We start from the raw sequence: 14,709 nt of genomic DNA, 5'->3' as shown, positions 1-14,709 counted from the left end.
GGACCCCTCCTTCACCTGAAATTCTTAAGATCAACACTGATGGATCTTCTCAGGAAAATCCTGGCCCTGCAGGCATAGGGGGAGTGGGGCGCAGGAGCTCTGGAGAAGTTTAGTTTCTCTTCTCTATCTACAAAGGTTCTCATACGAATAATCTTATGGAGGTCTTGGCCATCCAGATTGCAGTGGAGAAATGTTGCAAGCAGAGGTGGTGTAGGATCATTTGCAGGTGGTAGTCAACTTATTGAATAAAAAAGAGTACATTTGGCTCTGGTTATTAAGTAGACTCAGTTATGTCGGACCCTTGAATCTGTCATTTTCTCTCATATCCTTCGAGAGTGGAATGGTGTGGCCGACTGTTTGGCTAAGTGGGCATCCGAATATATGCAGGATTGGCATATTACGGATCAGAGGCACTTATGAATTGGATCAACTTGTTGCTGAGGATAAAGCTTAGTTCTTTGTATTTTCTGTTGTCCCTTTGGTTGGTTGTACTGTTCCCTTTGGATTTCAATAAATTTTTACACTTCTTTTAGTAAATTAATATTCTGGATTTCAATAAATTTTTACACTTCTTTTAGTAAATTAATATTCTTCTTCTAACAAGTTTATTGATTCACTGATTGATTAATAGATTGATTAATAGGTTGATAGATTGATTAATTGAGAGGAAATTCTATTGCTGGTTCAGAACTGGCAAAGTTGATTAATTAAGAGAGTTCAATGGCCGGTTCAGAGGGAGGGCTTCTATGGTAAAAAATAGTTCCCGGCACTAATTAGTTAGGCCTAGCTTACAATAGCTTACAATAGCTTCTTTCAATGATTAGGAAACCTTAAAAGAGAAAGAAAGAAACCTTTCTCCTTTCAAGAGAAAGGAAGAATATTGACACTCAGAAAAACACTGAATCATTTACTTATTTGATTAAATTAAATTATAAAACTCGGCTTTTGTTATTCATTAAAAAAAAGGGACTTTTATTTTTTCATTCGAACAAAACTTAGATTTTGAAGATCACAAAATTTAGATTTCGAAGGGCATGGCACGACATGTGAGTTGAAGAATGAATTTTCTTGAGGGAGGATGGACAGATTCATTTCATGTTTTTCCATTTCATGTTTTTCCATTTACAAATCTCATACTCAATCGCTTGCTGGTAGTTGACATTATTTCAAAATTACTACTTCACCTACGAAATAATTCCTAAAGGGCATCACATCATACAAACGTATATAAATGTGTTGAATCAATCCTAAAACTATAATCGCTGTATTGAATAATATTGTTTAGAGATTGAGTGTTTATAGTTTTACTTAATATTATTTCTCGATTAATTGCTAACAAAATGATATGCTTGAATGTCCAATTGGAAGAATACCCTCTTGATCCAACTAAACTCTAGATTTTTCATTAAATAATTTGTGATGAAACTCCATCTGCTAAATTATTACATAGTCCCACTGCAATTATATCATGATGTCATGTATCTGAAACATGAGTATAAATCTACTCCTCACCCAAAAAACCACTTTTTATAATATAATTGCCAACAAAGTCTAATGTGCTTGACTAGAGTTTAAAGCAGAGAATTTTATTTTTTCTCCAGCATATGAAGAAATTGGGGCAATTCAACCAGTTCGTTCATTCATTCATTCCAGCAGTGAATCAGTCTTGAGCACCGATCGACTGAAAGCCAAAATTTCGTCAGGGCGTTGAGCTTCCTTCACTCTTTCATCCTCTTTCACCACGGATTTCTCCTCTGATTTTCCTTCTTCACATGTATTATGAACAGCCGCCGCAATCTTTATTTTATCACCACTTTTCTCATCTGAAAAATGTTCAGCGCCTGATCTTCTACTCGCCTCCATCACTGATCCAGCAACCTGATCTTCTATTCCAAATCCCTTTCAGATTGACGAAACCCTTTGAAATGCAAGCCTATTGAAATCTGCAAAATTTCCAAGTTAAACTCTCTATTGTTGGTGAATAGAATACAAAACAGTTAGGTTTGAATCTTATCCATTTGATGTCCCTGTGTAACACGTATTGCATGGTTTGCTACGTGCAGGCTGCATGTCATTCGGAATTGAACGGTGTCTGATCGTTTACACGTGGCAGGTGATTAAAGGGGACTCGAAATTTGTAGGCTTGTTCAAATTTAAATGGGTCCATTCGGAGAGAGAGAAAAGAAGTATTTTTTTCTAAAGAAATGTAAAGAAGCTATTTTGGAAGTATAACATAATTTTAGTTGTTGTTTACTTGGATACAATAGAGCTATTTTTTATTACTTTTAATAGTAAAATTATATAAATATTAAATTTAATGTGAAAATTATTAAGAATTTAAGATAAAAGAGTGGGATTTAGCTTGTAGATGGATTTGTTTTCACTAAATAACTTATTAGTAAGGGATTAGTTACTTGAAATTTGGATATTATTTGTTTCGATCATTAGTAAGGTAATGTTAATTTACAAATTTTCATGTAGAAATTTATCTTTTTGGTTTTATTTGATTCCTTTTTATCTTCTACAATCTTTGCCTAGTTTTTAGAGTTTGGTGAAGCATGTGAAATCTTCTAAACCTGTTGTCTATTTATTGTCACCTACATTGTGATTCTTTTTACAAGAACTCAAGATTAATTTTTATGATACTTCCGCACTATTGTTTTCTTATTTTAAAATTATGATCTATGATAGATTTATGATATCTTCATTCCACAATCAAAATATGTAGCATAGACAAATAAACATAAACTACTTCAAAAAATTCAAACAAATGTGATCTCATGGAAGACGGTTGTAGGATATGCACAAACATAACTTTTTGAACATGTTTTATAAACTTTCAAATGAATGTTGTTGGCAAGTACAAAGCTCAATTACATGCCCTGTGCAAACATCCTAATGTTCACTTTCTTTTTCATTTTATATCACACTAACATATTGCCTACTAATGTGACAACTTCCTTTTATTCTTTGTTTTTATCTACCTTTAAATTATTTCAAACATTTCCCTACCTTTCTCTTTGTTCAACTATGTTAAAATTCCAAATAGTTGTAGATGAGAGCATCCATGCACTCTAAGGAGCTCTCTAAAATGAATTAGTCACTTATACTTCTTAGGATTGAACTATCATGTACCTTTCAATATATGTATTAGTCATGTGCCTCCAACACTCTTAAAACATGTCCTTGGATGCATAGGGTGTAATTAGAAATTATTTTGTAATTTAAATTTCTCAAAAATCTTGGCATTGATTGTCCTATGCATTCATGAAGGAGTCAGAGTTGATAGTAGTGGTAATAAAGGTAATCTTAGCAAATTTTAACTTGGATATGAGAATTAAGTGTTCAAAGCATCTTGAATGATATTGATGAGTCTCGTATGAGTTATCTTACCCTAGGATATGGACCATTATGAAGGAGTTACAAGTCAAAGATGACATATATTATTAGTATGAAGGTTTTATTATTATTCATTGTTCATTAGGAGTTATATATTTATTATTATAGAAGAACCTCTTCACTTTAGATGTGTGATTTTTTTACATATTACCATGGTTTGATGGTATATTATTTTGTAAAATTATTAGTTGCATTTTTTTCCATTTCTATATAAATTGGAGACATGAGATGCCAGTTGCATGATGAGATTATATTATAGATGCATGGGTTTTGTTAGAGTGAAGAGATTGTTAGTGTGTAGATCTATCTCACATTTGAAGATTAATACATACTGTAGCGTCCTAAAATTGTGACACTTGCAATTTTGACTGCATTTCGGTCTTCACGATGGCGACGCAACACGCAACCTAAATGGAGACCCCAAAACTTGCTCACGACACCAAAAACTGCATTTTTCATGCACCCTGGCCTGAACCTCCTTGCACCCTGCTGCCCCGGGAGGTGGGACCAGAGCGCCCAGTGCCCTGGTCCCTTAGGACCAGGGCACCCAGCGCCCTGGTCCCTGGGTCCTATTTTGGGCCCGGTCTCCTAAGTGGTATCGGGTCTTTTTGATTGCAAATTGGAAATAAACTTCCCTGGTCGGCCTAAGGTCGGGAAAATCAGTCTATCAGCCCTAATTGACAAGTATATAAACTACATTTTCCTCTCCCATTTGGGGAAGGAGGACATATGTGTACAAGCGTGGAAACTATACTCAAGTATTCAAGCATTCAAGCATTCAAGCAATTGATCATTTCAAGTCTCCATTCAAGGCTAAGCGTTGCATTCAAGACAAGGATTCAACCATTAAAGAGGAGATCACTTACTTCATGCTACAACATACAACATACAACATCTAAACCTTCGCACATAAGGATACAAACATCCTTAGAACAAGGTTGCAGGTACGCGGCTGAGATTGAAGATCTGGAATCCTTGTGCAGAGACGAACAGATCCCACTTTGTTTCGCAGATTTTTCGAAGGACCGTGGCGCTGGGTGCCATCGTCCCGACAACTTTTGCTCAAATTTGCAGGACAGCGCCATATCGACATTCTACTGCTAATTCCAGGTCCGCAGCTTCATCCTATTACCCGAACTCAGTTTATAAGCGAATCTTTATGACTTTCTATGCATTCCTAGCTTAATTCCCTTAACAACATTCTTTACAAAAGAGGGTGGCCTTGCTTTCCTAACCCTTGAAATTCACTTAGCATCCAATCTTACATTGTGTGGGATTGGATCTTATGAGTTTCAACCTCTCTTTTGAATGTAAAGTCTATCCCTTAAGTGAAAAACCATCGAATCCTAGCGAACCTCCCTTCTCTCTCCTCGGAGTTGGAAGAGGGGAGACCAACTAGGGTTCGACCGCGATTTTTCCGCTTTACATTTTGGTGAACCCGACGTGAACATCCTTTCTGATTTTTTTTTCATGCTTAGATCTGAAAATTGATTCCTTGATTACATTTCCATGTTTGATCTTTTGCAAAATTTTAGAGGTGATTGCATAAAAACCCTAAATTTTCTTTTTGAACATTGAACTTGCGAAATGTTTAATTATTAATGTTTGTTTCAGATCTGCTTTTCTATTACAAATTATCAATTCATATCTGTGCTTTAATTTTGAAAATTAAGTGGTTAAAAGTCAAAACCCTAATTTTTGAAACCCTCTTGATTCAACCTTTGTCTGACAATTTGACCGATCAAAACATCTCCAAATCAGCTGTAACTTTGGATTCTGCAATAAAATCACAATATCTTTCATCCCTGAAAATTTGGAAAAAAGTTGCGAGGACCGTGTTGCACTCCGAGCGCCATCGTCCCCGACATTTTTTCCAAAATTTCGGGAGCGAGATCTTGTTGTATTTTCCTGCTAAAATCCAGAATTTTGGCTGATTTTATCAATCCTAACACCTTCAAAATTACAGTCAAAGTGGGTCTTGTGATTGCTTGGTCTAGGGCTCCTAATCATTCAAAAATCATTGAAATCAAAATTTTGTGTCAAAACTGTGTTCTTACTGTCTTAAATCTGAAAAGTGTATTTGCATTTATTCGAAATTTCAGTGCTTTATTCAAATTCTTGCATTTTGTGACTTTTGAAATTAAGTGCTTAATTACAACAACTTTGATTTCCGCTTTCAAAATTGAATTTTGCGTGAAATTGAGTCAATTTTTAAATTTCAAAACTTGCACTGCTTTTGACATTCCCTCTAAAATCATAAAATTCAAAATTTCAGTTTCCCTCTCTTTTTCAAAATTCAAATTTTGCATTTTTCGACAATCTTGATAGGGTTCAATTTTGAGATTGCAACTTTAATTTGGCCTATCTACAGATCGTAAAATCTCTCAATTTTTTCAGATTAGCTCTAAAATCATCATACCTTTCATCCTTGCAAATTTCGAAAAAAGTTGCAAGGACCGTGTTGCACTCCGAGCGCCACGGTCCCGAATATTTTTTCCAAAATTTCGGGAGACTGTTGTGATTGCATTTAACAGCTTAAATCTGGAAGATTGGCTGTTTTTACTGAAAATTGCTACCTCTAAAATCAAAATCTTTTCTCTCTCTCTAGTGCATGAGTTTTACATCAACAAGCCCTACTTACACTATTCCCGTTAGACGAAGCCGTAGAATTAAGTCTTTCCGAGGTTTAAATACCGAGGAGATGGAACCTAATTTGAATAGCCTTTTTAACGAGGACATGGGTAATTCCTCTAATCCTCCTAATGATGAAGAAGCTCTCCATGAAGTTTCCGTTGAACAACTTTCAAAATTGGATAACCAATTTGACGATTTTCACCAATGGATGTCTCATGAGTATCCCGATAGTCAAGCTCTTCCTTTAATTGAGGGCCTAAAATGCATGCTTCAAAGTGATAAGAATGGAATTGATGTTTTGCGTGGTATTTCACACATTGTGAATTCGAACGTGATGCCTATGAAGAGTTGTGCCGAATCTTTAGGTTATACACAACCTCCTACACAAGTCAATCATTCTATTCCTTTGACTACTCCTATTGCTAGTATACCTACCTTTACATCAAACATCATGGCTACTTCTCTACAAGACACTCCTCCTGTGATTACTAGTCATGGGGGCAATATTCCCTCTTCTTCAACTAATCCCCTTCCTTCATTTAATCCGACTTCTTCATCCATTCCTTCAATGAGTGTTCCTATTACATCTTCACAAATAAACATCACGCAAGGGGGCAATTCATTTAACCATTCTATTCCTCCTTGTAGTGTTCCTCCTATCCAATCATCCCCTATGGTTGACTATCATAGGGTCCCACCACCTTACTCTTTACCTTCTTTCAATAACATAACACCTCCATCTCAATCTAACACACCTAATATGAACTCTTCGACTGAAGCTACCATTAACAATCTTGCACAAACTGTCTCTTCTTTACAGCAACAAATTGCCTCTATGAATCAATCTAAGTTTAGTGTGCCTACATTTGATGTTGCGAGCCCACTTTCTCTTGATATTGTTCGAGCTATTCCTCCTAAACATGTTGAAATCCCGCATTTGGAGCTTTATAATGGTAAAGGTGATCCTCTAACACATGTTAAGACTTTTCAAACAATTTGTACTGATTTTGCTTATGACCCAAGGTTGCTTGTGAAACTATTCACTAGAACATTAAGAGACAAAGCCCTACAATGGTATTTCTCGTTGCCTTCTTATTCTATTACTTCTTTTGAACAACTTGCAAATGCTTTCATTCAACAATTTCAAAACAATATAAGTCCTAAAGTTACTTTGATTGATTTAATGCATTGTAAACAAGGTGTTAAAGAAAAAGTGACTGATTTCATTGGTAGATATAAGCATTTGTATGCTCAAATTTCTTTTCCAGTGCCTGATAATGATATTCAAAGAATCCTTATTTCTAATTTGCAAAAAGATATTCGAGACAAACTTCTGTTTTCTGAGTTTACTTCTTTCCAACAGTTGTGTGCCACTCTTCACAATTATCAACTGACTGTGAGTCAAATGGAACAATCACATCCTATGGCTCCGAGTGATAAGGGTGATAGCAGTCAACAACCATTTGGGAAGATTAAACCGAACAGAGATTCCATCAAATTCAATGAAAACATCATCAACAACAATGTGAATGCAGCATCAGGTGTGCCTCCTATTTCTAAATTTTTCAGGAAAGAAAGAAAGTATACTCCTTTGAATGAATCATTGCATGGTATTATGAATAAGTTATTGGAACAAAATGTGCTTACTCTTCCTCCTATAAGGCAAATTGATCCTGCAAAGATTAATTCACCTTATTTTGATCATAAAGCTTTTTGTCATTTTCATCGTCAGTCTGGTCATGATACTGAAAAATGTTTTTCTTTAAAGGGTAAAATTCAAGATTTGATTGATAATAATACTATTTCTATTTCTGGAGTGAATGATAAAGGCAACACATCTGTAGCTCCTCCTAATCAAAATCTTCAGATTTTCACTGATCCATTACCTTCTCATACTTCTCATACTTCTAATGCGATTGAGGCTAATGATTCCTCTCTCTCATCTGATGGTCTTGTGTCTATGACTCCGAATGTGATTAACTTTGTAGAGCAGCAAGAAAACCCTAAAGAACTTTCCATTACATTTGATTCTAGTGAAACCATTAGAGCACCTGATGGTCCTTTATACATAGTTGCAAAAGTTAAGAATATGCCTTGCCGTGGAGTGCTTATTGATCCTTCATGCATGGTTAATGTTATTACTGAGGAATTTCTTTTTACTTTGCAATTGAATCAAGTGATTTATGACAAAACAGATGTGGTTGTGAAATTATTTGATGCATTTTCTTCTCCTGCAATTGGTTCTATTACATTGCCCATTGAGGTCCATAACAAATCCCTTGATGTGAACTTTGCTATTATTCCATCTTCCGAACAATTTCGTGTGAAGCTTGGTTATCCTTGGCTATCTTCCATGAAGGCTATTGCTTCCCCTATTCATAAGTGTTTGAAATTTCCCCATAATGGTGAAGTTGTTACTGTCAATCATAGTCTCTTTAAACCGGCTGAAAGAACTTCTAGTGTTCCTATTGATTACTTTTGGCCTAAACAATTCCAATCTCTTCCTCCGCGAAGTGATCATCTTTTTAAATCTTATCAAAAGTGGAAAACAGACATGATCCTATCTCTAAGTGAACCTAGAACACCTAAACTTGACATTCCTATCATTCTTGAGAAGGAAGTTCTTCCTTTGAAAGATAAAACTAATGTCTTTCCTCAAGAAGATTCCCAACCCGTCCCCATGGATGTGACTATGTCTATGCCTGATAAACCTTCTAAAAGTAGACCTATACCTCCTCGTCACGATGGACTTGGTCTTCTTCCTAAACCAAAAATTCCTCCTTTATATGGAGCAGTTCCTCCTCCTGCCTTTTATAGAGAGAAGAGACCTTCTTCTTCTCCTATTATCCAGCCTAAGAGACCACAGCCTAAACACCCAAGTGATAAGGATGAGAACATTCCTCCTCCTTTATCTTCTACACTTCCTACTAAGACTAGACGTAATCGTTCCGCACGCGAACGCCGACGAAAACATCGTCTTAGGGCTCAAGCAGCCACTTCTCAAAATTTACAATCTCCAAAAACACCTTCAACAAGCATTATTCCATTTTCTCCTCAGCCGAATATTGAGCCTAAATCTCCTAAACATAAGATGCATGATGGTCTTGATCCTGTGCGAGTTAAAGATCCTATTTTTATAAATCTTGATGATGATATAGATGAAAATGTTATTCATGATGAAAATGCTACTCCTCTTGCTTCTGACAGTGAATATGAACTTGTTGACATTGATAACCATTTATCTAATGAATTTTCTAAAGCACTTATCCTAGCTCCTAGACAAGAACAATGTGGCTTGGAACATGAACATAGCCCTTGTTTGGATCTTGTGATAGCTCCATCTGCTGTGTTGGATGTTCCTCCTCTAGCATGTTCCCTGCCTTCCCGAAACATTGATCAGCAAGATCGGGGGGTAGATGACGTGCTCGACTAGTTACATTAGCATAGCAGATTCTTTCCCCCTCTCTTTTGTTACTTCTTCTATATGTTATTCTCATTCTTCTATTTGTCGTCCTTAGTGTTGTCTACTTGAGGACGATGCAAAACATTGAGATCTCTTTTGGTCTCTCTCATGTTGACTCAAAAGACACATGTGTTCCCTTCTTCTAGGTGACCTTCCTTGATTGGGGAATGAAGAACAATTATGCATACATACATATGATATATACATGAATTATCATACAGCATACTGACCCCGAGGAAAGCGAAGTCACCTCGTGCTTTGTGTTTGTGTTTATTATCCTTGGGTTTATCTCACACTTGGGGGCTAAATCTTTGTGATAACGTGCTCCTTTCCTTTCTTATTTCTTATGTGTATCACTACATTAAAACAATCACCCCCGTTGAGGCGTGTGCGATCGCTTTAACGTAGGGGGGCATACACCCTGTCTATCCTTTCAAAGATACTTGAAAATTTCTTGGCAAACTTAGCTTTACCTTGAAAATTTTTGGTATTTCTTTTGCATGACTCATAGTGAGGGAACCTTACTACTGACAGTCATGGTTCTCCCTCGTGATCTTCCCTTTTACTTTGTCAATCGAAGTCGTAAGATCCTTAGTCCACTGGGGGCTTGGTGTGTCTTGCCTCCTTGACGTGGTGAAAGTCTTTCAATGTTGTTTCCTTGTACTTTACCGGAAGTATGAGTACACATACTCCCGCTAAAGTGGGGGCTAAATGTAGCGTCCTAAAATTGCGACACTTGCAATTTCAACTGCATTTCGGTCTTCACGATGGCGATGCAACACGCAACCTGAATGGAGACCCCAAAACTTGCTCACGACACCAAAAACTGCATTTTTCATGCACCCTGGCCTGAACCTCCTTGCACCCTGCTGCCCCGGGAGGTGGGACCAGCGCGCCCAGCGCCCTGGTCCCTGGGTCCTATTTTGGGCCCGGTCTCCTAAGTGGTATCGGGTCTTTTTGATTGCAAATTGGAAATAAACTTCCCTCGTCGGCCTAAGGTCGAGAAAATCAGTCTATCAGCCCTAATTGACAAGTATATAAACTACATTTTCCTCTCCCATTTGGGGAAGGAGGACATATGTGTACAAGCGTGGAAACTATACTCAAGTATTCAAGCATTCAAGCATTCAAGCAATTGATCATTTCAAGTCTCCATTCAAGGCTAAGTGTTGCATTCAAGACAAGGATTCAACCATTGAAGAGGAGATCACTTACTTCATGCTACAACATACAACATACAACATCTAAACCTTCGCACATAAGGATACAAACATCCTTAGAACAAGGTTGCAGGTATGCGGCTGAGATTGAAGATCTGGAATCCTTGTGCAAAGACGAACAGATCCCACTTTGTTTCGCGGATTTTTCGGAGGACCGTGGCGCCGGGCGCCATCGTCCCGACAACTTTTGCTCAAATTTGCAGGACAGCGCCATATCGACATTCTACTGCTAATTCCAGGTCCGCAGCTTCATCCTATAACCCGAACTCAGTTTATAAGCGAATCTTTATGACTTTCTATGCATTCCTAGCTTAATTCCCTTAACAACATTCTTTACAAAAGAGGGTGGCCTTGCTTTCCTAACCCTTGAAATTCACTTAGCATCCAATCTTACATTGTGTGGGATTGGATCTTATGAGTTTCAACCCCTCTTTTGAATGTAAAGTCTATCCCTTAAGTGAAAAACCATCGAATCCTAGCGAACCTCCCTTCTCTCTCCTCGGAGTTGGAAGAGGGGAGACCAACTAGGGTTCGACTGCGATTTTTCCGCTTTACACATACATCTTTTTTTCTCATGTTGGGTTTTATTAGAAAGATTTTGTCCATGTAAATCTTTTGTTGACATGGTTTGTTAGTTTATTTCCAATTGTTGATTTATATGTAATCATGTAATTTAACATAATTCAATCTAAAGGTAATCCTTGGTTAAGATATAAATTTGAAATTTGCATACCTTTGTAGAAGAACTTATTCTCATAATATTATTACCTTATATCTCAACATTTGCTATACAAGCTAATATTTTTGCCTAGAAAGATATACATTTCTATTATTGTTGAATTTTTTTAACTATAGTGGGAGATTTTATATTGTGTGAAATTATAAATTTGAGAAAATGATTGTATACCATGTAATCTAGTATAGTTATTACCAAAATCAATGATACTAAATCTATGAGATTTGGAAGTTGAAGATCAGATAACTCCTTGGAGAAAGAGATCAATGGTTGTATATTTTTTTTTAAAAAGAATTCATCAATTTGTTTGGTGGATATTGCTCAAAACTACACAAGAAGGCATGAGGAAGCATATGGTTATCTTGTAGATATGTCCTCTTGACTTATTCAAATGAGACTGCTACATATAGGTTGTGAAATAAGATCAAATTAAAAAATAAGTAATAATTTATATCTCAAAAAATAGTTATGTTAATAAAAATTGAAATATGATGACTCCTTGTGAACCATTTGAATATTTTTAATTTGATTTGAAGGACCAAAAAAATTGTTTTTGTTAAGTTCGAGCAAACAGAGAAATGTATCTCTTTACCTTTTACTTAAAAAAAAATTATTTATTGTCATTAGTGTTAGTATTGTAGAGCCAAAAATGTCATTAGTGTTAGTAGTGTAGAGCTAAAAATGTCATTTGAGGCACTTAGAGATTGAATCTGAAAAAACTTTAGTAATAGAAAATGTAGTGCTTGGAGTCTTATTTTCAAATATGTAATTTATTTCAATATCCACATGCTAGAAATTTCTTTTTAGTAGGCATGTTTAAAAACCACTTTTTCAAAATGCATGTTTCGGGACCATACCACACATGTACGACCACCATATTTTGACGTAAATAAATGAATTTTTGCAAATCCTTTTGGGAAAAGATACCTAAGAGACCAAATATTGATGAGAATATTTTTTTATTTTTTTAATTGAATATATTTTTTTATTAATTTTTAATTGACTATAAAGTACATTTTCAAAACATCTGGTGTACGACCACCATAATTTGATGAAATTTCATATTTTTTAAATTTTTTTTAATATTCAAAAGAATTGTATGTAGATTGATGTCATATAATTTATTTTCCAAAAAACATAAAAACAAAAAAGTTATTAAAGTTTTACTGAACCTCACTATTTTACATTTAGGTACCACTTTTGATTAATAAATAATACAAAAATAGTAAAAAAACTCATATCACTATGAAATTTACATTTTTTAAATCAGGAAAGTGAGAGCTCTAATGGGTTTTCGTTTCATCAAAAAATACAATCAGGAAGACCTTCAAAAAATTACGGCAAGGCAAAAATGTGGTATTCCAATGCCTTAGCCATTTTTTGGAGGTCCAAGCATAGGATTGGTCCCACCAACCCTAATCGAAAGCCAAAACTGAGGCATAGGTGTGTTTCCCGCTTCATCTTTTATGAAATGGGCACCCGTTATTTAAAATTCAAAAAATGGGCACCTATTTTGAAATTTATAGTATTTTAAGAAACTTGTGCCCGTTTTTAGAAACGGGTACACGTTTTACTCATTTTTAGAAATGGGTACACATTTTACTCATTTTTAGAAATGGGTACACATTTTACTCATTTTTAGAAACGTGTGCCCATTTCTAAAAATCATGCACCTGTTTCTCTACGGTGGTCCGATCCTGAACGGGCACCCATTTTATTTTTATGGGTCGGGGACCCGAAGCTAAACGGGTGTCCGTTTCTTAAAAAAATGGGCACTCGTTTGTAGCGGCAAAATTTTATGCTCACAGACTTCCACAGAATTGGGACCCAACTTCTTGCACCCACCCGAATAGGGAGTTTTAAGTGAATATTTTATATTCCTATTACTTTGTTTTGCATTATTTCATTGGTTTATTTAGGATTCTTTGATTAGTTAGGAATTAATGATTTTATTTTATTTTTAATTGAATAATGATGATTTTAAGCATATACATTTTGGTGAACCCGACGTGAATAAAACACGCAACCTTTTGATTTGGAATTCTGTGTATGCCTGCAAGTATAGGTATTGGATCTTGCAACTACACCTCTCTTTTAAATTTATATTCCAAGAGATTTTATGATCTTAATTGGTCTTTTATTCAAGAATTTCAAGACTAATTGTGCAGATCAGGTTCAAGGCAATATTGCAAGTTGTTCAAAGATTTTATCACATCTTCCAAATGATTGATAATCTCTTAAATATTTTTTTACTGTAGGTTAATGATCATCTCACGGATCTACAGTAAAAAAATCAGGGTTAGATTGTCAGTTTTAAGTGAGATATGATAGTTGCAATTATTTTCATAAATCTTTTCTTTTAGAAGAAAATAAATGAATTTTTGTAATATTTTTTTATACTAGGTTAAGAATCTTGAGACACGCCTATAGTAACAAATTCGGATATTAACAATCTGTTTTGATCGAGATATGATCATTTTAATATTTTTAATAAATTCTAAATTCTGGACGCAAATCAAAGAATTTTTTTTTTAATTCTTACATTTTTTGAAATTTCTTAAAATTTCACAAGAGGCATCTTCTTTACACTTTTTATTTTGATATCAAATAATTAACATAAAGCTAGATCTTTAAAAATTCATGTTTTTCCATAAATCTGCTCTTCAGAGTGCAAATTAATATCTTTTTTTTTAAATTCTTACATTTTTTGAAAGCTCTTAGAAATTCATTAGGGCTATCTTCTTTGTAATTTTATTTTGGGGTTATTAAAAAAAAAATTGTCGTTTTGATTTTAGCTATTGATTCCCTGTTTACAGCGTGTGGCGAAATTATAGAGAAGGCTTGATCATCCCAAATTATTTTGGAAACCACTAACAATTTGATTGCAGGATCCTTTAGGGTTAAAGCACTTTTGGATTTTGTGTTTAAAATTGACATGCATGATCTCACACTTCAGCTTGGTGCTTAAAATTGATCTTGGGATTAAAATTGACATGCATGATCTCACACTTCGGCTTGGTGCATAAAATTGATCTTGGGATTAAAATTGACATGCATGATCTCACACTTCAGCTTGATGCTTAAAATAAATATGGGATTAAAATTGACATGCACGATCTCACACTTCACTTTGGTGTTTTAAAATAGAAATGCACATGCGTATTTCACACCTCGGTTTGAGCTTTAAAATGAACATGAATCTGCCTATGAATAGAATAAATCACACATTATAATATATAAGGTAAAAGGGACTTTTT

Source organism: Cryptomeria japonica, chromosome 10 (genome assembly GCF_030272615.1).
Source record: "Cryptomeria japonica chromosome 10, Sugi_1.0, whole genome shotgun sequence".
NCBI lineage: Eukaryota > Viridiplantae > Streptophyta > Pinopsida > Cupressales > Cupressaceae > Cryptomeria > Cryptomeria japonica.
The sequence above is the reverse complement of the archived record's forward strand: the minus strand, read 5'-3'. Positions refer to the sequence as shown.